We start from the raw sequence: 23220 nt of genomic DNA on the forward strand, positions 1-23220 counted from the left end.
AAAGGGGAGGGTTGTGGGTGGGAAGGACGGTATGGGGGGGAAGCCATTGTAATCCATTATTCGTACTTTGGAAACTTATATTCATTAAATAAATAAAAAAAAAGAAATCTTAAAAAAAAAAGAATGTGAAGAAAAAGATATTGATGAAATGGCTGAAACAGAATTCAAAAGTTTAATCATAGGATTACTCAGAAGCAATTTTATAAATTAAAGAAGCCCATACATGACATAAATGAAATATTTCCCATTAAATTGAGATAATATATAGAAATCAAAATTAAATATTAGAAATGAAGGACTTAATATGTCAAATAAAAAACAATGAAAAGGCTTAACAGCAGACTTGGTGAGGCAGAAGGAAGAATATCTGATATAGAATACAAAACTTTGGAAATTTTTGATTCAGACGAAAAAAAGAAGAAATTTGAAAAATTAAAGATAGTGTTGCAGATTTATGGGATATTATCAAATGACCCAAAATACAGGTTTAGGAGTTCCTGAAGTTGTGGAAAGAGAGAATGGGATAGAAGGCTTATTCAGTGAAATAATTACAGAACACTTCCCCAATTTGAAGAAAAAGGGACATCCAAGTACATGAGGCTTATAGAACTCTTTTCCTGTGAAATGACCTTCACCACTACACATTGTATTTAAACCTTTAGCAGGAAAACATAAAGAAAGGTTCTACAATGCACATGAGAGAAATTAAAGATTACTTTCAGAGGATCTGCATTAGACTCACAGATAACTTCTCATCAGAAACCCTACAGACTTGGTGAGAATGGAAAGACAAAGTCCAAGCCTGTCAACTCAGAATACTGTTCCCTGCAAAGCTCTCTTTTATGAATGAAGGTGAAATGAAGACCTCCTATAACTAACAGAAATTGAAAAAAAAATTGTGAACACTCATCCAGTGTTATAAAAGATGCTTAAGAGTTTGCTACACATAGCAGTACAGAAAGATGGCTATCATCATGAAAGAATGTGAATATGGAAAATCTTCCAGTAAAATTATAATGGCAATTCAAGCAAACAATAGGCATATTTACGGAAAATGGCACAGCCAATTTGTTACTTATTGATAGTAACCTTGAATGTACATGGCCTCAACTCTCCTGTGAAAAGATACAGGCTGGCTGAATGTATTAAAAACAAGACCTTTTGACTACGACCTTGTCTAAATATGATCAGAGTCGGAGAACTCAAAAGGCTTCCATAGCCTTGGGAACTCATGACAAGAACCTTGGGTGATTACTGATGCCATAAACAAGAGTGTCAATTTGTTAAGTCAACACCAGGAGTCACTGTGCACTTACTCCTCATGTAGGATTTCTGTCCTTAATGTGCTGTACATTGAGATTTAATGCTATAACTAGTACTCAAACAGTATTTTACACTTTGTGTATCTATGTGGGTGCAAACTGTTGAAACCTTTAATTAATATATGCTAAACTGATCTTCTGTATACAAAGAGAATTGAAAATGAATCTTGATGTGAATGAAAAGGAAGAGGGAGCGGGAGATGGGAGGGTTGCAGGTAGGAGGGAAGTCATGGGGGGGAAGCCACTGTAATCCATAAGCTGTACTTTGGAAATTTATATTCATTAAATCAAAGTTAAAAAAAAAATCCTAGAAATGTGAAAAAAAAAAAAACAAGACCCAACTATTTGCTGCCTACAAGAAACACAATTCCCCAAAGACATTGCAGACTCAAAGTGAAAGGTTGGAAATGATATTCCATGCTAATGGAAAACAGAAATAAGCAGATGTAACCCTCCTAATACACAAAATACAATTTAACAGATATAAAGAGAGACTTAGATTCTAATACAATAGAAATGGTGTACTTCAACATCTGACTTTTATCAGTGGACATATCAGCTAGACAGAAAATCAACAAGGGACAACAGAACTAATTGACACTAGGGAGCAAATTAACTTACTGATATCTATAGCACCTTTCATCACACAACTGCAGAATACACATTATTTTCATCAGTGCATGGAACTTTTTCTAGGATAGACCAGTGGTAGGCCATAAAGTTATTTTCACCAAATTAAAAAAAAATCAAAATAATACAGTGCACCTTTTCTGACCACAATGGAATGAAGTTGGAAATTAACAACTTAAGAATCTTGAGAACATATGCAAAAACATGAAGATTGAAAGATATGCTCCTGAATGAACAGTTAGTCATAGTAATATTCAAAAGTGAAATCAAATAATTTCTGAAAATGAACGGAGATGATAGTACAACATACCAAAACTATGGCATACTGCAAAAGCAGTATTAAGAGGGAGGTTTAAAACAATTGGTGCTTACATCAAGAAATTGGAAAGGCACCAAATAAATGAACTATCAATGCATCTCAAGGACCTAGAAAAACAACCGCAAAATAAAACAAAAATTGTAGAAGGAAAGATAATATAAAATTAGAGAACAAATAAACAAAATTGAAGCAAAAATACAAAGGTTCATTGAAATGAAGAGCAGATTTTTTGATAAAATAAACACACCATTGGCCCAAAAAAAATGGGGAGAAAACCCAAATTAAAAGAATCAGGGATGAGAAGGGAAACACAGCAAAAGATAACACAGGGATGAAAAGAATCATCAGGAATTTCCATAAAGAGCTATACGCCAAAAAATTGGCAAATCATAAAAAGAAATGGATAGATTCCTGAACACATACACTCTACTAAAATTGGTTCATGAAGACATACAAAAGCCAAATAGACCAATAACCAACATGGAGACTGAATCAATATAAAGACCCTCACAACAACAACAACAACAACAACAACAAACCAGGACCGGATGGCTTCACTGCTGAAATCTACCATACATTTAAAGAAGATCTAATTCCAATTATTCTCAAGCTATTCAAAACACCTGGAAAGCAGGGTATTGTCCCAAACTCCTTCTTTAAAGTCAGCATCACCCTAATTCCTAAACCAGAAAAAAAAAAAAAAAAAAAAAAAACAAAGAAAGAGAATGGTAGACCAATATTCCTGATAAGCATAGGCAGAAAAATCCTCAACAAAATAGTAGCTATTTGAATCAAACAATACATCAGAAGAAATATTATCCACCTGGACCACGTGGGATTTATCCACGGCATGCAGGGATGATTCAACATTAGCAAATCAATGAATGTGATACATCACATTAACAAAATGAAGAAATAAATGATTATTTCAATAGAAGCAGAGAAAGCATTTAATAAAATACAACATTTTTTCATGATGAACCTCAAGCAAATTGGGTATATAAGGAACATTCCTCAACACAATCAAGGCAATCTATGACAAATCCACAGCCAGCTTATTGAATGGAGAAATATCATATTGAACTGTGAAAAATTGGAGGCATTCCATCTAAGATCTGGAACCAGCCAAGGATGCCTACTGTCACAATTGCTATGCAATGTAATCCTGGAAGTTTTAGCCAGAGCCATTAGGAAAGAAAAATAAATTAAAGAAATATAAATTGGGAAGAATAAAGTCAAATCTCCCTGTTAGGAAAATGGCACAGTCTTATCGATGGCATGATCCACACCCTGACACCATCCTAGGCTCCAGCCCCTGCCACCATTGCTGGAAGCCAGGTGGACACATGGCCCAACCACCAGTATCAAGCTCCACCCCCATCCAAATGGGATTCACTGATCCTGCTTCCCTGCCTTCTCCCCAGTGAAGTTTTAAAAGGACCTGTTCCCGAACACGTGGCTCTAGCCTCCTCTCTTCTCTCCTCTTTCTCTCTCCCTCTTCCTCTCACCCTCTCCTCCCCGCTCTCTCTTACTCTCTTTTACTCATTCCTCAACCCTTCCCTCTGGTCTGCTAGGTTTTCTCTAATAAACCCTTTCCCTTACTCTGGTGTCTGGTGTTTTTTGGTTTTTGTTTTTGTTTTTTAAGATTTTATTTATTTACCTGAGAGAGAGTTACAGACAATGAGAGGTAGAGACAGAGAGAGCGGTGTTCCTTCTGCTGGTTCACTCCCCAAATGGCCGCAATGGCTGGAGCTGTGCCAATTTGAAGCCAGAAGCCAGGAGCTTCTTCTTGGTCTCCCATGCGGGTGCAGGGGCCCGAGAACTTGGGCCATCTTCTACTGCTTTCCCAGGCCACAGCAGAGAGCTGGATTGGAAGAGGAGCAGCCAAGACTAGAACCAGCGCCCATATGGGATACTGGTGCCGCAGGTGGAGGACTAACTCACCGTGCCACAGCGCTGGGTGTTTTGTGGTGGCCTTACACTCCCTATTTGCAAATGTTATGATTCTATATATAGGGTATCCAAAAGACTCCACTAAAGAGACTATTGAAATTAATAAAAAAGTTTGGTAAAGTAGCAGCATATAAAATCAACACATAAAGTCAATAGCCTTTGTTTACAAAGAGAATGCCTTAGCTGAGAAACAACTTGTAAGATCAATTCCATTCACAATAGGTACAAGAAATACCTTGAAATAAACTTTACCAGTAGAGTCAACATCTCTGTGATAAAATTACAAAACATTAAAGAAAATAATAAAAGAATACATCAAAAAATTGAAAAATTTTCCAGCTTCATGGATTGGAAGAATTTGCATTATCCGTATGTCCATCTGTTGCAGCCATTGTGGAAGCCAATATGGAGATACCTCAGATCTACCATATGACACAGCCATCCCACTCTTGAGAATTTACCCAAACCAAAATAAGTCAGAATATGAAAGAGTTATCTGTACCCTGATGTTTATTGCAGCTCAATTCATAAGAGCTAAGATATGGAATCAACACAGATGTCCATCAGCTGCCGACTGGATAAAGAACTGATAGTATATATACATTATGGAATACTACTTAGTGATTTAAAAAAAAAATGAATTCCTTTCTTTCACAACAAAATGGATAAACTGGAAACCATTGTACTTAGTGAAATAAGCCAGTACCAAAAATATAGATACAATATGTTTTCCTTGATCTGTGGTACCTAACAGTACCTAAAATGTAATGTATTAGAATGAAATAAACATTTTGATATTAATGATTGTTTACAGCTCTTGTCTTTACTGTTGGCAAACAATTTTTTTTTCTTCATATTATTTGTTGAACTCTTTACTTAGTGTAGGGTTAATCTTATGAGTATAAAGTAAACTGAAAATAGATCTTTGTAAATATTAAGAGTGGGAATAGGAAAGGGAGGAGGAAGAAGTGTTGGAGAATGGGCAGGAGGGAGGGTAGGTTTGGAAGTATCACTATGTTCCTAAATCCGCATATATGAAATTTGTTTAACAAATGAAATTTAAAATATTGTTTTATATTCAAGTATATGACATAAACACAGCCTGACTTCCTCTGGTATCACTTACTGGGAGGAAAAAAGCTCTGCCATTATAAATGTTAATAAAGTAAGTTTAAATGTTTTAAAAGCCAAGCATCACTGAACTGTTGAATAATAAATGCAAGTATAAAATTCATAATGAAAATAATCATTTGCACTCTCAGAAATATATTCCTTACTGTAGGCCATAGGGCTTGGCCAATGCTAAGAAGAATGGCACTATTCCATTTGCTTCATTGTGAAAATATTTATGTTTATTTTTTGATAACTAAAAACCATAGTGTTATGTGTCTTATTCATCTTCGTGGAGTTCCTAGAATAAATAAAAGCACATAATTAGAATTCTAGTATTATTTTAAAGCAAATTATAATCAGGCAAATTAAATATTGTTACAATTAAATGAGTTTTAAAACATTTATTGAATTATACATTTTGACATAATACTGTTACACTTAGCCAATGATATATAAAGTCCTTTTGGATGCTTGAGTAGTAGAGAGAAAATTGAGACTGCTTAGAAGTATAGAAAAATGGAACATGGGATAGCACTATTGATTACTGTTCATAGTTTTCTCAAGATTTTTCATCTCAGTAGTCATACATTTTTACACATGTGTACAGATTTTCAAAAATCTACTAAAATTCTGAAACCACTATTTTGGCTTAATTATTTTTTATCTTTTAGTTTATTTATTTGAAAGGCAGAGTTCCAGAGAGAGAGAGATGGAGAGACAGAGAAATATCTTCTATCTTCTGGTTAACTCCCCAAATGGTCAAACTGTCAGGGCTGGGCCAGGCCAAGCCAGGAGCTTCTTTCTCATTTCCCACATAGGTGCAGAGGCCAAAAACTTGGGCCATTTTTTGCTGCTTTCCCAGGTGCATGAGTAGGGAGCTGGATGGGAAATGGAGCACCCAGGACTCGACCTGGAGCCCATCAGGGAAGCCTGATGCTGCAGGTGGTGTCTTTACCCATTATGTAATAACATTGGTCCCAGATGAGCAAATTTTATAACACCTGAAAGTGAAATAAAGTGCTTACTATTACAATTAAACTGTTATCCATCACTACAACTTCTCCATTATCAATGTCTTCCCTAGTTAAATTCTGTTAATAAGTGTTCCCTATATTGACAAATGTTTAAACATTTAAAAATATCTAGGTTAAGTAATGTCTTAAAGAAATTATTTAAATATTTAAAGTAAGGGTTCACTGTTTTTTAAAAAATTTAACCTGTTACTGAGCTGATACAATGTGATGTTGCATTTAATCTCATATTTAATTTTTTGATGATACTACTCTAAAAGCAGAAATGAATCTTGCAAGATACAATATATGAAAGTGGAGTCTATCATTAGCAAAACTTAGCATTTCAAAATGCTATTAAAAAGGAAATATTCTGAAATAAATCCATTAGGATATATTTCAGTCATATTAGAAGCTCCATATGTTAGAAACTGAAAATCTATGCAAGCATTTCTTCATATTGGCTAAAAACAGATTTTGGGATGAACATGTCAGTGGTAGAAATCAGTTTCCAAAATTCTTAGTTCTGTGAATTTAGTTCACATTACCTCTGAGCAACAGTTTCTTTGTCCTAATCATTGATAAATATAGTAATATCAAAAGATTGTTGCAAGGATTTAATGATAAACTTTGCTAAAAGGAGTTATAATCAACATATAATATTCTCTTTAAAATGGCAGCTTTTGATAACTATTTTATCTTTTATCCTTTGGCTGTGCTGCACCATGTAAAATACCAATGTTCCTGATTCAAGTAAGAAAAAAGAATCCATTGACCTAATTCTAAGGTTAAAATTGACCTAGTTCAAAGGTTAAAATGTGGTAAAATAGTTTAATATGTTCTTAATAAAATCAAAAATGGAGAATTGCAACTTGGAAAATCAAAGAACTTGATATTTCTGTTAACAGATACATTTAAAAAAAAGGAAAAATACAAAGAACTGGTTACAAAGGTTTTGAAATGCTGTGTTTTTGACATTTTTATTTAAGAATAGTTTTAAATTAAAAAAAAAATCTGTGCTAAGAGTTCTTGTATTTCCCATACTCAGATTCCTCTTTTACTAACATTTAGAAAGAAATAATTCAATAGTAACTGAAGATACAGCAAAAAAACTCAACTGCGGGAAAATGATAGAGGTAGTATTATCAGAATACAGGTGAAACACATAGATGAGGGGATCCCACATGTCCCCAGATTCTATGAGACACTACTCTTTTGAACCGTAGGGAGGAATGGCACAGTGATTCTGGGAATGCATGTATAAGCTGAAACTGGAGTCCTATGTGACCTCAGTTACATTGGGATGTCTAGGAGAGGTGGAAAAAGAAGTAAGTGCCTGCTTTACCACTCCATTTCAGTCCTCCCTTCCCACCAGGTACCTATACATAACCTATATGAAGCTAGATAGTAACAGTGTTAAGAAAACAGTTTTCCCATTTTTATCCCAACCTCAGCATACATTTTTAAAAGTCTGATTAAGGCAGACCTAAATAAGAACTGACACACATATCTGTAGAGCTAAAGACAATTATTCTGCAAAGAGCCATTTGAATATTTGTATAATCGTGACCCCTATGAAATTATCAACTTAAAAAAATTCTCACCAAGAATACAACAACACATCAGAAAAGCATCCACCTAGACCAAGTGAGATTTATTCCTGGTATGCAGGGATGGTTCAACATTCGCAAATCAATCAATGTGATTCACCACATTAACAGATTGAAGAAGAAAAACCATATGATTATCTCAATAGATGCAGAGAAAGCATTCGATAAAATACAACACACTTTCTTGATGAAAACTCTAAGCAAATTGGGTATAGAAGGAACATTCCTCAATACAATCAAAGCAATTTATGAAAAACCCACAGCCAACATCCTATTGAATGGGGAAAAGTTGGAAGCATTTCCACTGAGATCTGATACCAGACAAGGACGCCCACTCTCACCACTGCTATTCAATATAATTCTGGAAGTTTTAGCCAGAGCCATCAGGCAAGAAAAAGAAATTTAAGGGATACAAATTGAGAAGGAAGAAGTCAAACTATCACTCTTTGCAGATAATATGATTATTTAGGGGATCCAAAGAACTCTACTAAGAGACTATTGGAACTCACAGAAGAGTTTGGCAAAGTAGCAGGATATAAAATGAATGCACAAAAATCAATAGCCCCTGTCTACACAGACAATGCCATGGCTGAGAAAGAACTGCTAAGATCAATCCCATTCACAATAGCCACAAATCCATTCAAATACCTTGGCATAAACTTAACCAAGAATGTTAAAGATCTCTACGATGAGAATTACAAAACCTTAAGCCAAGAAATAGAACAGGACACCAAAAAATGGAAAAATCTTCCATGCTCATGGATTGGAAGAATCAATATCATCAAAATGTTGATTCTCCCAAAAGCATTTCATAGATTCAATGCGATACCAATCAAAATACCAAAGACATTCTTCTCAGATCTAGAAAAAATGATGCTAAAATTCATATGGAGACACAGGAGACCTCAAGTAGCTAAAGCAATCTTGTACAACAAAAACAAAGCCAGAGGCATCACAATACCAGACTTCAGGACATACTACAGGGCAGTTGTTATCAAAAAAGCATGGTACTCGTACAGAAACAGATGGAACAGAATTGAAACACCAGAAATCAACCCAAACATCTACAGCCAACTTATATTTCATCAAGGATCTAAAACCAATTCCTGAAGCAAGGACAGTCTATTCAACAAATGGTGCTGGGAAAACTGGATTTCCACATGCAGAAGCATGAAGCAAGAATCCTGCCTTACACCTTACACAAAAATCCATTCTACATGGATTAAAGACCTAAATCTACGACCTGACACCATCAAATTATTAGAGAACATTGGAGAAACCCTACAAGATATTGGCACAGGCAAAGTCTTCTTGGAAAAGACCCTAGAGGCGCAGGCAGTCAAAGCCAAAATTAACTATTGGGATTGCATCAAATTGAGAAGTTTCTGTACTGCAAAAGAAACAATCAGGAGAGTGAAGAGGCAACCAACAGAAAGGTAAAAAATATTTGTAAACTATGCTACAGATAAAGTTTAATAACCAGAATCTACAAAGGGAACAAGAAACTCCACAACATCAAAACAAACAACCCACTTAAGAGATGAGCCAAGGACCTCAATAGACATTTTTCAAAAGAGGAAATCCAAATGGCCAACAGACACATGAAAAAATGTTCAGGATCACTAACAATCAGGGAAATGCAAATCAAAACCACAATGAGGTTTCACCTCACCCCGGTTAGAATGGCTCACATTCAGAAATCTACCAACAATAGATGCTGGCGAGGATGTGGGGAAAAAGGGACACTAACCCACTGTTGGTGGGAATGCAAACTGGTCAACCCACTATGGAAGTCAGTCTGGAGATTCCTCAGAAACCTGAATATAACCCTACCATTCAACACAGCCATCCCACTCCTTGGAATTTACCCAAAGGAAATGAAATTGGCAAGCAAAAAAGCAGTCTGCACATTAATGTTTATTGTAGCTCAATTCACAATAGCTAAGACCTGGAATCAACCCAAATGCCCATCAACAGTAGACTGGATAAAGAAATTATGGGACATGTACTCTATTGAATACTATAGAGCAGTCAAAAACAACGAAACCCAGTCATTTGCAACAAGATGGAGGAATTTGGAAAACATCATACTGAGTGAATTAAGCCAGTCCCAAAGGGACAAATATCATATGTTCTCCCTGATTGGCAACAACTAAGTGAGCACCAAAGGGGAAACTTGTTGAAGTGAAATGGACACTCTGAGAAACAGTGACTTGATCAGCTCTTGTCCTGACAGTTGATGTACAATGTAATACTTTATCCATTTTAGTATTTTTTTTTCTAGTACCATTGGTCAAACTCTGTAATTAACACACAATTGTTCTTAGGTGTTTAAAATCAACCTAAATGCCCATCTACAGTAGACTGGACAAAGGAATTATGGGATATGTACTCTATAGAATACTATACAGCAGTCAAAAACAATGAAATACGGTAATTTGCAGCAAAATGGAGGAATCTGGACAACATCATGCTGAGTGAAATAAGCCAGTCCCAAAGGAACAAATATCATATGTTCTCCCTAATTGTTGACAACTAACCAAGCACCAAAAAAGTAACCTGTTGAAGTGAAATGGACACTATGAGAAACAGTGACTGATCAGCGCTTGCACTGACTGTTGATGAACAACTTAATACTTTATCCCTTTTAGTATTTTTTTGTTCTACTTAATACTTTTGGTTCAACTCTATAATTAATACACAGTTGTTGTTAAGTGTTGAAACTTAATTGAAAAGTGATCCTGGCCGGCGCCGTGGCTCACTAGGCTAATCCTCCGCCTTGCAGCGCCAGCACACCGGGTTCTAATCCCGGATGGGGCACCGGGTTCTAGTCCCGGTAGGGGCACCGGATTCAGCCCCAGTTGCCCCTCTTCCAGGCCAGCTCTCTGCTGTGGCCAGGGAGTGCAGTGGAGGATGGCTCAAATGCTTGGGCCCTGCACCCCATGGGAGACCAGGAGAAGCACCTGGCTCCTGCCATCGGATCAGCGCGGTGCGCCGGCCTCAGCACGCCAGCTGCGGCGACCACTGGAGGGTGAACCAACGGCAAAAGGAAAACCTTTCTCTCTGTCTCTCTCTCTCACTGTCCACTCTGCCTGTCAAAAAAAAAGAAAAGAAAAGAAAAGAAATCCCTGAAATATAAGAGGGGGACTAAGAGAGGGAGGAGATGTACAATTTGGGACATGCTCCATCGGACTTGCCCCAAATGGTGGAGTTAGAAATGTGCCAGGGGATCTCAATACAATCCCATCAAGGTGGCATGTACCAATGCCATCTCACTAGTCCAAGTGATCAATTTCAGTTCACAATTGATCACACTGATAGGTCTAAGAGTCAAAGGGATCACACAAACAAGACTGGTGTCTGCGAATACTGACTGATAGAATAAAAAAGGGAGAGAACGATCCAACATGGGAAGCAGGATACACAGCAGGCTCGTAGAATGGCAGATGTCCTAAACAGCACTCTGGCCTCAGAATCAGCCCTTAAGGCACTCGGATCTGGCTGAAAAGCACATGAGAACATTTTAGTCATGGAAAGCCAAGACACTGTGGCAAAAAAAAAAAAAAAAAAAAAAAAAAAAAAAAAAAAAAAAACTAAATGAAAGATCTCTGTGAGTGAGATCCCAGTGGAAAGAACAGGGCCATCAAAGAAGGAGGTACCTTTCTCTGTAGGGAGGAGAGAACTTCCACTTTGATCATGGCCTTGTCTAAATATTGTCAAAAGATCTCCACAGCCTTGGCAACTCATGACAATTGTCTAGGGTGATTACTGACACCATAAACAGTAGTGTCAATTTGTTAAGTCAACACCAGGAGTCACTGTGCACTTGCTCCTCATGTAGGATCTCTGTCCTTAATGTGCTGTACATTGTGATTTAATGCTATAACTAGTACTCAAACAGTATTTTACACTCTGTGTTTCTATGTGGGTGCAAACTGTTGAAAGCTTTACTGAATATATACTAAATTGATCTTGTGTATATAAAGATAATTGAAATGAATCTTGATGTGAATGGAATGGGAGAGGGAGCGGGAGATGGGAGGGGTGCAGGTGGGAAAAAGCCATTATAATCCAAAAGCTGTATTTTGGAATTTTATATTCATTAAATAAAAGTTAAAAAAATAGATTCCTACATTTTTTTTTTTTTTTGAATTTCATGTCCAGCCTATAGTTCCCTTGGATTTTGTGGGCCTATATAGTCTACTGGCAAGGCACTCCCCATTCCTGAGTGAGAAGGAAAAAAATAATAAATAGACTCTAACTTAACTAAGACTAGAGGGGCTACTGTTGTGTTATGCGAGTTAAGTAGCCACCTGCAGTAAGGGCAACTCATATGGGTACCAGTTGGAATCCCAGCCATTCTTCTTCCAATCCTGCTCCCTGCTAATGCACCTGGGAAAGTAACAGAAGATGGTCCAAGTACTTGGGTCCCTGTATGCATGTGGAACACATGGATGAAGCTCCTGAATCCTGGCATTAGCCTGGCCTAATCCTGGATGTTGCAGCCATTTGGGGAGTGAAGCAATGGATAGGCTCTCTCTCTCTTTCTCTTTCTCCCTCTTTCTCTCTCTCTCTTCCCTTCTCTCTCCCTCTCTTTCTTTGTGTATGTGTGTCTCCCTCTTTCTCGGTAATTCTGCCTCTCAAAAAATAAATTTAAAAAACTTAGAAAAGTGATGGGAAAAAGTAAGCAGATTAGTCGTATTTTATCATAAAACAATAGTAGATAATAAGTGTTAGAGAAATTCAACTTCCTGTTTTTGAACAAACATTTTCACAGGCACATGGCAAAATTATCTAATTATGTAGGAAGTATAAAAGGAAATCAAGATATCAAGTTAACTATTCCAGAACGAAGACAACTTGAAAAACAAGTAAGAATAATCCTGAGACAGGAAATCAGGCCAAGTCACGAAGGGTGAATATAAATAGTACACATGTACAGGGAGAGACTTGGAAAGCAGTGCATACAAAATGACAATTCAGCTTGGAGAGGCCAATTAACAGCTATGAAAAAACATTGCTCAATTATGTGAGGTGCACTCATTTTCCAGGAAGAATGTTTCATTCCAGGAAAGAAATATAACACACATATACAAGCATACCTTAAAAATCACTGCTATTTTCAGATGATCGTGATCTTCTTTTACTTATTTGTGGATTTTAATGAAGAATAGAGTTTCTAATTATAAGCATGAAGATGTAGAGTGAGTAAAACATATAAATAGCAGATCCAAAACCTTTGGCCATGCATCAGAGGATTCATATATAATCAGAAGGTGCTGTTGTAAAGTAAATAAATGCTAAGTTTAAGTTCCTTGGTGGACAGCAAAAGTTGCTTAGGATTGTTCAGATTTGCAAACAGTGAAATAATAATTTTGGAAAATAAGATATATCATTTTAATCTTTGCAAAATGTTCAGAAAAATTTAAGAAATCAAAAGAGCAGGCATATTATTAGGTAAAAAATCAGGGGCAGCATCACAATGGGTAAAGCCTCTGCCTGTAGTGACAGGATACCATATGGGTATCTGTTTGAGTCCTGACTTCTCCACTTCCCATCCAGCTCCCTGCTGATGTACCTGGGAAAGCAAATAGAGATGACCTAAGTGCTTAGTCCACTGCAGCCACCTGATGACCCAGATGAAGTTCTTGGCTCCTGACTTTGGCTTGATCCAGCCCTGGCTGGTGCAGGCAATTACAGAGTATACCTGCAGATGGAAGATTATTCTCTCTTTCTCTGCTTCTCCCTCTCTCTATGTAACTCTGCCTTTCAAATAATAAACACTTCTTTAAAAAATAAAAATAATAAATGTGAATAATTTTAAAATTAAATTAAAATTTCTCTTTAATACATTGGTAAACCAACTGCAAAAAGAAAGTAATTATAGTGAGGTGGTTAGGAGCTCACATGTTTAAGCCAAATTACTTTGACTCAAACCTTAGTATCTACCCTAACTACATGTTTAAGCCAAATTACTTTGACTCAAACCTTAGTATCTACCCTAACTACTTGTATGATCTTTATTACTTGTCATACCACTCCCTCAGTTTTGTTACTTCAGATTTGGATTAATGTTGTTTCATCCTTATAAGGTTATGAAGACTGAGTGTGTTAATATATGTAATAAATTTGAAAGAAAATCTAATAGAGGACAAAAAAGTTCATATCTTCTTATTGTCATCTAATAGATATTTTAATTTGTCATTTGGTTAAGTATCTTTCATTTACATAATCTTTACATTAGTAATGGATGGTACTAATCTCAGAGAGGTGAGATTACTAATGCTAATTATTTTACCTCTAAAGAATAAAATATTATCCTACTATCTTTAGATTTGTTTGTTTAATTATTTATTTATTATTTGAGAGACAGAAAGAACGAGAGCAAGTGCACTCCTCTGTTGGTCTACTCCCCAAATGCACATCATGGGCATGGGTCCTGAAGCTGGGAGACAAGAACTCCCATAGGTGGTGGGAAGCTGCCTGTGTCTTAAGCATTATTTCCAAGAGTTCCAAAGCAGCAGGAAGGTGGAGTCAGTAGGCCATGCTAGCCATCAAATCCAGCTACTCTGATGTGGAATGTGGTAATCCAAACCAGCAGCTTAACCACCTGCCTCAAGTACCATTTCTTTCCATTATCACCATTAATACCTTCATATCTGCCGCACTGACTTGTATCCCCACTCATTCTTTGAAGCATTGTTCTATTTTACATATAAAAGCTGAACACATTTTGTCTCCTCCTATTGTAAAAGTATATTCCCACCCCTGCTACCTACACTTTAACTTGAACAGATAATATTTAGTTTAAAGTTGATCTGTTCAAGTCATATTCCATGATCTATCATACAATTCTAGATCCTTACTCACTGTATGTTATACAATTTTTCATTCTTATTGTATTTTTAATTCTTTTCAAGAATTTATTCATTACAATACATTGAAATTACATCAGAACTGATGCCATGTTTGTCTTAATAAAGAGCAAAATCTGTGGACCAAGTACTTAGAATATGAGACATTCTATATATATATATATATATATATATATATATATATATGTTTTTGAAGGTTAAGTGGAATTTCTATAATAAAATAATAAAGCAATTCTAAATTTAGTTAAAATCATGCAAATAATAATTATAAAATTAATCTGGAAATATTTGATTTTTAAAAAAGTGATTGTATAAGATGGGAGAGTAAAAAAATCATGCAGAAACTGAAAGGATTCCTTATTTGAACAAAAGAAATCATACTGGTGTGGATCCATTCTTGAAATGTTTTTTGCATTGCAGATAATCAACATTTTATCTGTGTGAAATTTAAACCCATAAGTTGTTTAGATTTGAGGAGTTGAGAGACTGAACCTGGGGCTGCAGAACATATGATACATATGTATAAAAACTTACTGTGAGCTACATAGTCATATATGCACATCCTTGAGCGCCAAGAAACTCAAAGAAGTAATGAAAACAATAAGCCCACAAGTAGGTGCCTGAGAGGATGCAGCAGAAGTTTCAACTGTTGTCCACTGTAGGAGAAAGAGCATAGAATCGTTTTTTAAAGACTTATTTTATTTATTTGAAAGGCTGAGCTACAGAGAAAGAGAAGATGAGACAGAGACAGGGAACAAGAAGTCTTTGATCTGCTGGTTCACATCCTAAGGGGCCACGATGGCAGGGATTGGGCCAGGCTGAAGCCAGGAGCTACAGATCGTTCCCAGTCTCCCACATGAGTGTAGGGGCCCAGGTACTTGGGCCATCCTCTCCTGCTTTCCCAGAAGCATTATCAGGGAGCAGGACTAGAAATGGAGTAGCCAGGACTGGAACAAGGGTTTATGTGGGATGTCAAGTGCTTTACTCCCTGTGACACAAAACTGTCCTTAAGTGCAGAATTTTAACCTAGTCAAATTATAGTGCTTGGTAAACACTCCAAAAATTTTCACAGAAGTCTGTCAAAATACAAAACCAAGCTTTCATGATTTCAAAAGTATTAATTGATTATTGCTCTGCTCGCTTGAAAAAAGTCAACACAATTCAGAGAATGAAAACATAATTGAAAGTCTCTATAATGCATTATCTACAAGATTCGGGGTATAATTGGAAATTACTGCACATATGAAGAACAAGAAAATGTGGATGACTTCTCGATATAAACAAAAAACAGAATCATCTTCAGAACCGCATGTTTGAATCATCTTTAAAACTGCAATAAGAATCTTATTAAAGTATTTAAAGAAATACCGGCTTCCTTGACACAACACAATAGACTACTCTGAAAATTTAATAATTAGGTAAAATATTTTAAAATTCATTTGATACTATAAATTGGTTAATACTGTTGTTCAAGCAATAGATATTGACTCCCAAAAGATTTAAGTTTTTGATGCTTCTTCTACATTATGAACATCAAAGTTCTTGTTATGCATTGAGGGTGTCACTCTTAAATTCATAAATACATATATATAAATATAAGTTTATTTGAAGTCAGTGGCTCACATGGTTGGTTATAGAAGTTCAGAAGGCTCATTATATCCCATCCACAAGCTTGAAATTTAGCAACGTTTGAGACATAATTTCCATCAGCGTTTTAAGGCCATAGAACAAAGAGATCCAATGGTGTAAATTGCAATCCCAATCCAAAAATCTGAGAACCAGATTAGGAGAGCTAACATAGTAGTTCCCAGTCCCAGGGGTGGAGAAGACTGGTGTTCCTGCGCACACAATCACCAGTGAATTTATGTAAAAGTCCTCAGTGTATCAGCTGTATCCAGTTACAGTGGGAAGGGCAATCTGCTTAGCTTTGTCTACTACTTGAAATGCTACTATCATGCAGAAATATACCATCACAGATATATGAAGAAAGATATTTAGACTCCCAGTGACCAAGTCAAGTAATTAAAAAACTTTGCACAGTTGTTGTGCTTTATGAAACATCATTACTATGTCAGATTAATAAGAGTTGAATAATACACAGATATGGCCATTGGCTTAGAAAATGTGTTTATTTCTATCCCTATTAAGTAAGATATTGAAAACCTGGTCACATCCACTTGGAATCAATAAAAGTATTCTTTGAAAATTTTGCACCATGATCTAACATTTTTGCTTTTGGTTATGATATATTCTGAAGAGAACTGTACAGATCAGACAACACAATTTCTTTACACCAGCGGTATTGCTCTAAATGACTATTATGAACAAGAGATGGTTAACAAAGCTGAAGGCCTTGTAAAGACACATGTCTTTCAGAGGATGATACATAAGTTCTACAGAATATTCTGGGACCTGCACTTCAATAAAACTTTTAAATATCCATAGATCAGAACATTATACCAAAAGAAGAGATGCATTTTCAGTTCTGTACTACAAAGAGGGAAGCACAATGTCTGGGAAGTCTTTTCGGTTTCCGGAAGCAGCACATTTTACACTTAGCAATCACACATCAGGTGACAAGGAGGGCCTTCAACTTTGAACACATTCTGAAGGTCACAACTCCTTGGTCATGTCCCCATTCCATTTACATGGGCAGCAGGGTTGGGCTGCTCCTTCTCATGCTGCCAGTTCTTTGGTTCTCTGATTACAGCTAAGAAAGTCTCTCAACATTTATAGACTCATATGATTAAATTAGAGCTTTTGGGTAGCCCAGAACAATCATTCCCATTAGCCATGCAACCTAACATATTCATGGGTACTAAGGACTAGGATGTGGGCATCTTTAGAAGAGTATTATTCTGTATGTAATACTAATCTTATTTTCACCTTGCATGCTCTTGAACATATACCCAAGTCATGTGCAACTGATCATGATTTCACGAGTGTATATGCTACTCTGTTCCACTTTTCTTTCCAATGTTTAACTAATTGAACAACCTGAAGCTTTGACCATTAGGAGGGTTTCCAACCAATCCTTTTTTTTTTAACTTTTATTTAATGAATATAAATTTCCAAAGTACGATTTATGGATTACAATGGCTTCTCCCCCCATACCGTCCCTCCCACCCGCAACCCTCCCCTTTCCCACGCCCTCTCCCCTTCCATTCACATCAAGATTCATTTTCGATTATCTTAATATACAGAAGATCAGCTTAGTATACATTAAGTAAGGATTTCAACAGTTTGCTCCCACACAGAAACATAAAGTGAAAAATAATAGATGATATTTTTTAAATGATGATGAAATCAGATCAGACCTATTGTCATGTTTAATCCCAGTGAGAGTCAAGTTGGGAATTGATAATTTCTTTTTTTTTTTTTTACAGAAGATCAGTTTAGTATGCATTAAGTAAAGATTTCAACAGTTTGCACCCCCATAGAAACACAAAGTGAAATATATTGTTTGAGTACTCGTTATAGCATTAAGTCTCAATGCACAGCACATTTTTTTTAAATCTCTAAAGAACGAGGCTACACTTCAGATGCTAAGCAGTTTGGGATGGCAACTTAGTATCGGCCTACCAATTAAGTATTATTTTTATTGCCATTTTTCTGAACTGAGCTGCTCTACATAGGTGGATGACATGAAGACTCTACTTCCTTGTTATATAGGTTGCTTATGTCTTCCATACATGCTTGCACTGGATCCTGGTTGTATTATATCCATCTTAAAATCAGTTATATCTCGGCCTATCACTAGTGGAGTTTTATAGAACCCAACTCATTGTATCAATTTTGGACACTTATTAAATTGTGACATGATCCGTCCATCTCTGCAAGGATCCAAGGGAAAACCAAGAGATGCTTTCCTAAAAAGGCAGCTATTTTTGTACATTGTCGATAAGTAGAAATTCAGAATTCTGATTCTCCCTTTAGTATGCTCTATAAACGGTGCATTTCCTATTTCTGCAACCAATATTCTAAACATCCAATATTCTATAGTATGAGGTACAGTGGATTGTATGTTCTAAGCTTTAGGGTAGCTTGCAATTGTATTTTGAACATGCTGCACAATTCCTCCCTGCTCAGGGTTCTATTTATAGCTTGGGGTGTTTTATGTTACTATGAATCAGAGCAGTATTCCTAAGAGTCCTATGCTAAAGAGGACTATGAGGCATTATTGCCCCAAGCTGGTGTCGAGACTTGCAAAAAAGTGTTTTCCCCTGTATTACTGGGAAGGGAGGATGGCCAATATGTTCTAGTTCATTGGTATGCACTCACACACACTCTTTCATCTTCCACAATTTATCTTCTACTCTCTGGAATTTATTTTCCTTACCAAGGCCTCCGATGAACTAGCAATTTCTGCCCCCACTGGTCATAATGTCTACAATAGGGTGATCAGTATGAAATTTTACAAAATTCCACATTCATCTATATTTCTTTGGAGTATATTAGGAGAAGGTGAAAGAGTTAACATAGCCTAGAACAGTTGTTTATTTCTTTGGTACACATGAATACACTCCCTTTTTCTGATATCAATGGAAAATGACATATTTGCCAAATCAATAAGTACATCCCAAACACCTGACATTATTAATCTGCACTAATAAAAATGCCACATGAAAAAAAAGGTTATAATTATAGTTTGGTTTAATATACTACAGCTTACCCTCATAATCTGGAATCTACCTGGGTTTTTCAAGCACCATATTTGTAAATTAACCTGAGATGTGATAGGAACAACTATTGGCTTGCATTTTTAAATCTTTATATGTGGCATAGTTTTTGTCATTTTCTTCATGAAGTGATATTGGTGTGGATTTACTGTTTGGGGGAGGATGACAAGTAAACAGTTGGAAATATCCACTTCACCTTGCTCACTGTAATAACCTTTAACTTTCTTTTCTTTTCTTTTCTTTTCTTTTCTTTTCTTTTCTTTTCTTTTCTTTTCTTTTCTTTTCTTCTCCCCCTCCCCTCCCCTCCCCTCCCCTCCCCTCCCCTCCCCTCCCCTCCCCTCCCCTCCCCTCCCCTTCCCTTCCCTTCCCTTCCCTTCCCTTCCCTTCCCTTCCCTTCCCTTCCCTTCCCTTCCCTTCCCTTCCTCCTTCCCTTCCCTTCCCTTCCCTTCCCTTCCCTTCCCTTCCCTTCACAGAGTTATAGACAGTGAGAGAGAGACAGAGAGAAAGGTCTTCTTTTCATTGGTTCACTCCCCAAATGGTCACTACGGCCGGAGCTGTGCCTATCCGAAGCCAGGAGCCAGGTGCTTCTCCTTGGTCTCCTATGTGGGTGCAGGGACCCAAGCACTTGAGCCATCCTCCACTGCTTTCCCAGGCCACAGCAGAGCTGGACTGGAAGATGAGCAACCAGGACTAGAACCGGTGTCCATATGAGATGCCGGTGCCACAGGCAGAATATTAACCAAGTAAGCCATGGCGCTGGCCCCTTTAACTTTCTATGTTCAAAGGTCACATGAGTTTTTGCCTACTAAGCTATGTCTTTTCCAATGACAGCTTTAATGGCTGGGCAATGAGAAACATATATATCTGTAAATCCATTGAGTCAAATTTTAGCTAGACTCAGGTTGAGACTATTTATGTTTGCTTCCAATAAACTCCCATATAACACAAGGCATGGTGACATTTCTTATTCTAAAGATAAATGGCAAATTTAACTCCATGTCAAACAGCCCTCAACATATATAGGTATTCCCATTTCTTCATGACATCTGAATAAATGGCTATATTTTCTGTTGATCACAAATCCTGGAATTCATTGTTGAATAGGCTTGCTTCATCAATAAAACAGTCTTCCTGGGAACCTGACTCTTCCTCAACCAATTAGGACTTAAGAAAATGAGCTCCATTTTAGAAACTAATAAAGAACTAGAAACTTTTTATTGGAAGGACTACTCTCACCCATCTTCACACCCTTCCTTAACTTTTTATGATATAAGTTGAGATGCATCATTGTTAACATCCTATTTTGTCTCTGTTTTGTCCTATTTTGTCTGTAGTGTGTTACTGTGTGTCATACCAGTTAATTGTTTCTCCAACTTGTCACTCAAAAGTTTTGAAATCAGAGAGCTATTTCATACAGATTTTATAAATTGTATTACAATCTCACATGCATTTGTTCAGGCTCTTGTTATCCTCACTTGTTGCTAGTGAGTAACATTTCCTGCCATCAACCCCTGTCTTCAGAGGAGTCATCACTAACTTCTTTGTGATACTGCAGCCTTTCTCACAAGTACATTCCTTATTGCTTTATTTAATGGTGCATCTTTAAGCCATTCATTGGAATGTAGTCATTTTCTGAGTTTACCCATTGTATTCAATTTAAATCACCCATTTCTCTGAACATTTCAATTCTTTCATCAATCATTATTTTGAAATGTTATCTCACTTAAGATAGTCAATAACAAATCTGATGCTTCTAGGAGCTTTATCAGGAGCATGTTTACAGCACCTCTCAGTGTCTTTCCTAGTGTGTAAAATCCTATATCTTGAAAGAGTTTCCCTGTATTAGAAAATGATATTTTTATTCATTTTTATGTTCTATCCTCTTATTCTAGAACCCTCAGAAATCAACAATGTGTCTACTCACCAGGGCTTTTACTGTAAATGATGGCTACTTCTTGCAGTTCCTTGATGTTATAGACCTATTTTGTTCATTAGGCTTTGCATGTTTCTGCCTGTTCTGGAGTTTGTTTTGATTTAACCATAACTAATGGTTTTGTGTCTAGGAAGAACGGAAGATAAAAATAGATTTTGAGTGGGAACTTGTTGTCTTTCAAAAAAATGTCCTCTTTATTGATATCAAACAAGCTGTATGTGTATGTCTGTTTACCTGCACACAATGGGGTGTGAGTTTTTGAAGTACTGTGATTAATAGAATAAATTAATATGCAAATAGTTCAGAGGAATCTAGGGCCTGAGATTTGGGTACATTAACCTGTTTGTTTCAATGCTATATTGAGAGTCCTTTTGGGTTCCAACTTTGATGCAATGGAATGTTTTGGTTGGACTGTTAGCCTTCTTTGAAGTTTGGCTAACTTTTCAATAAATTCTTAGTACTCATTCTCTCCTTTTTTCAGCTGGCTAGATGCAGGAAATCAGAACACCTTTACATAAAACAAACAAGGACCTCTGATTTTAACAATTCACTTTTTTTTTTTTTTTTGACAGCCAGAGTTAGTCAGTGAGAGAGAGAGAGAGAGACAGATAGAAAGGTCTTCCTTCTGTTGGTTCATTCCCCAAATTGCCGCCATGGCCAGCGCGTTGTGCCAATCCAAAGCCAGGAGCCAGGTGCTTCCTCCTGGTCTCCCATGCAGGTGCAGGACCCAAGCAGTTGGGCCATCCTCCACTGCCTTCCTGGGTCACAGCAGAGAGCTGGACTGGAAGGGAGCAACTGGGACAGAACCGGCACCCCGACCGGGACTAGAACCCGGAGTGCTGGCACTGCAGGCAGAGGATTAGCCAAGTGAGCCATGGCGCCGGCCAACAATTCACCTTTAATAAATAATTTATTAATAACTCATGTATTTGCTATCCATTCACTAAATATCAAGTATTCTTAGCAATAGCTACACAGTTCTACTACTTTTATAGTCATCTTTCTCTCCTAGCCCATAATTTTGAAAATTCTGATTCATTGCTTAAGTCAGAGCTTTTCTCTATATATACCATTTCATTTCAAAACCAGAAAAGTTTTTTTTTTTCTTTTTAAAGATTTTACTTATTTATTTGGCAGGTAGATTTACAGACAGTGAGAGAGAGGGCCAGAGAGAAAGGTCTTCCCTCCGTTGGTTCACTCCCCAAATGGCCACCACAGCCGGAGCTATGTCCATCCGAAGCCAGGAGCCAGGTGATTCTTCCTTGTCTCCCATGTGGGTGCAGGGGCCCAAGCACTTGGACCATTCTACAATGCTATCCCAGGCCATAGCAGAGATCTGGGCTGGAAGAGGGGCAACCGGGACTAGAACCGGTGCCCATATGGGATGCTGGCACCTCAGGTGGAGGATTAACCCACTGGGCCACAGCGCTGGCCCCCCAGCAAAGTTTTAACAACTGCACTTTTTACTGATAGAATCTCTGAACTTAATCCACTCTAGTTATGTGGATCACATGGCAGAAGGGTATAGTAACCAGTGCTAAAATTTCATCTTAGCACATTTTTTTTTTTTTTGCAACTACTTCTATTCCATATATTGCAGCAGATAATGTTTCATGAGGACCAGAGAGTTTTGAATTCTGCCCATCGAGTTCTCCCAGACGAGGGAGAGTTGACAAAGTTTTTTTTTTAATACAGCATTGCATTCAGTGGTTGACTAACACTTCCCTCAAAAGCAAGGCAGTTCACGCCTGTTGTGATAATTTCAAAATACATCTA

Source organism: Oryctolagus cuniculus, chromosome 4 (assembly GCF_964237555.1).
Source record: "Oryctolagus cuniculus chromosome 4, mOryCun1.1, whole genome shotgun sequence".
NCBI lineage: Eukaryota > Metazoa > Chordata > Mammalia > Lagomorpha > Leporidae > Oryctolagus > Oryctolagus cuniculus.